The sequence below is a fragment of the Octopus bimaculoides genome, chromosome 5, assembly GCF_001194135.2.
Source record: "Octopus bimaculoides isolate UCB-OBI-ISO-001 chromosome 5, ASM119413v2, whole genome shotgun sequence".
Classification (NCBI taxonomy): domain Eukaryota; kingdom Metazoa; phylum Mollusca; class Cephalopoda; order Octopoda; family Octopodidae; genus Octopus; species Octopus bimaculoides.
In genome coordinates this window covers 9,196,469-9,198,695 of record NC_068985.1, presented here as the reverse complement: position 1 = coordinate 9,198,695, position 2,227 = coordinate 9,196,469, and the positions used below count along the sequence as shown (strand labels likewise).

At 37.0% G+C, this 2,227-nt stretch overlaps 1 long non-coding RNA gene across 1 annotated transcript; it reads right to left on the bottom strand.

Moving 5' to 3' along the window:
* Positions 1 to 297: 297 nt before the first annotated feature.
* On the bottom strand, positions 298 to 2,221 carry LOC128247889 (uncharacterized). The gene is made up of 2 exons (XR_008264195.1): positions 1,987 to 2,221; positions 298 to 442 (listed from the first exon to the last, which is right to left on the bottom strand). It is a non-coding gene; the product is annotated as an uncharacterized LOC128247889 (long non-coding RNA).
* Positions 2,222 to 2,227: the final 6 nt, after the last annotated feature.

Sequence of the window (2,227 nt, the reverse complement as noted above, 5' to 3'; positions counted from 1 at the left end):
CATTCTTCCACTACTCTAGAGACCAATTCTGTAGGTTTCTACTCCACTCTAAACGCTTTGCAACGTTTGTTTTTGAAAGTAGTGTTTTTGTAATTTCAGCCGTCCTGTGAAATCCGGCTTTGTGCAGCTCCCGGCGAACAGTTTTTTTGGAAACTGGGTTCCCGAGGTGGTCATTAAACTCTGCAGTAATTTTGGGAGCTGTAGTTTTGTGATCCTTTCAAACAATTCGCGTAGAAGTCCGACGGTCCCTGTCTAAATTTTTTTTCGACGAGGAGATTTTCCCTCTTTCTCAAAGGCTGTTGTTACTTTCGAGACAGTACTTCTTGATACAAACATTTCGGCTGCTTTCGTTACGCCAGCGCCTGCCATCAGAGCACCAACAATTTGATCTCTTTGAAAGTCCGCTAGATCTGTCATTTTAATTACCATTTCCTGATGATATCTGAAAAGAAAAAGCGGTTTTAGCAAAACATATTAAGCAACACTAATAATAAATAAAAAAAGATAACTACACAAGCTTTTGACGGTTTTCTAGATATTTCAAAATTATGATGCTAGGTGTTTCCATTATTTTGTCCAACCACTGAACATGCAAACAAAAATACCCTGTTGCTGATGTTGAAATTCCAGTGAAGGAGCCTTGGATCTAGGATAGAAACCGATTCTTACTCCATTTGCAAGAAATTTTGAAATAAACTGAATAATGACATACATACATACGTAAGTACACCTACAACTACACATTTATGTATATTAATGTATATAATTAACGTGTATGGAGATGAATCTTTATACAAAAATAGAAGAGTTTATTAGAATGAATACTAGATGATATCAAGCACATCCCCTTCGCGTTATCCAGCAGCAGAAACTCAATATAAATTCACCCGAATCAGATGTCCTGATTCTTAAATATACTTCATGTTTTTCTTGCAAACAGAAGTAAACATAGATATAAAATAAAGTAAAATATAAAAGATGGTAGATGTTCTACAATGTTAACCAGCTGTCTAAACATTTTAAGGGTGTTTCGATGTTTATTTCAGAAAAATTTTAAATATATAAACGAAAAACACAAGGAAAAACACCGACGCTATAATATGAACTACGACATCAACAGAAATTGTAGCTACAACAGTAGCTACAACGCGACACAAAAGCAATATTCGATTGTAAAAGAGCTCACAAATTTCCAACAAAATAATCCTGATGAACATAATATATAATATACCCTAAATATAACTCTTTCTCGCTGAACAATAAATCTTATCAACCCTGTTAATATAGTTCCATGTGATACAGTATGCCAGTCCCTACGCTGTTGCTTGATAGTCATTCGCTCTATGTTGTGTTTATCTCTGCTTTTGACAATTGTGGTTCGTTTTTTGCTTTGCTCGTGTTGGGTCTCGTCGACACTGTTATGTCCTTCTTTGACCTCACCGTATATGTCACTTTATAACGTGGACAACAAGGTTATAACAATATCAGTATAAATCAGGAAAAAAAAACCCCACCTAACAAATAATATCTCTTCTCAACAGGGCAGGGAGCGAGCTGGCAGAAACGTCTGTCTCCACGTTCTGAGTTCAAATTCCGCCGAGGTCGACTTTGCCTTTCATCCTTTCCGGGTCGATAAATTAAGTACCAGTTACGCACTGGGGTCGATGTAATCGACTTAATCCCTTTATCTGTCCTTGTTTGTCTCCTCTACGTTTAGCCTCATGTGAGCAATAAAGAAATAAATATCCCTTCTCAACGATTTCTACGACTATCTTCAAAAAGCGCCGGCACACACCACACTGTATTTCTTTATTGGTCACCCAGGGCCTGCCATGGAGGAGACAAGCAAGGATAGATAAAGCACAAAAGTGAGGAAGAATGAAAAGAATGGCAATGATAAATGAAAAGGTGGAACGACAGCGACTCGAACCCCACACTCCAGATAACGTCATTGAACATTTTTAGAAAGAGTTTTTAAACAGTTACCTTATTCTTGTCTCTGTTCTTGCTGTGTGTTGCTCGTGTTGTATATTCACTGTTCTTTTTAGGGGTAACTTTTTTCTGTTGTCTGTGTTTGTAATATTTTTGTCTCTTTGTCCTTGCTGTATGTTGCATATTCACTGTTCTTTTTAGGGGTAACTTTTTTCTGTTGTCTGTGTTTGTAATATTTTTGTCTGCGTTTGAATCTGTTCATTTTTGTCTCTTTGTCCTTGCTGTGTGTTACTTG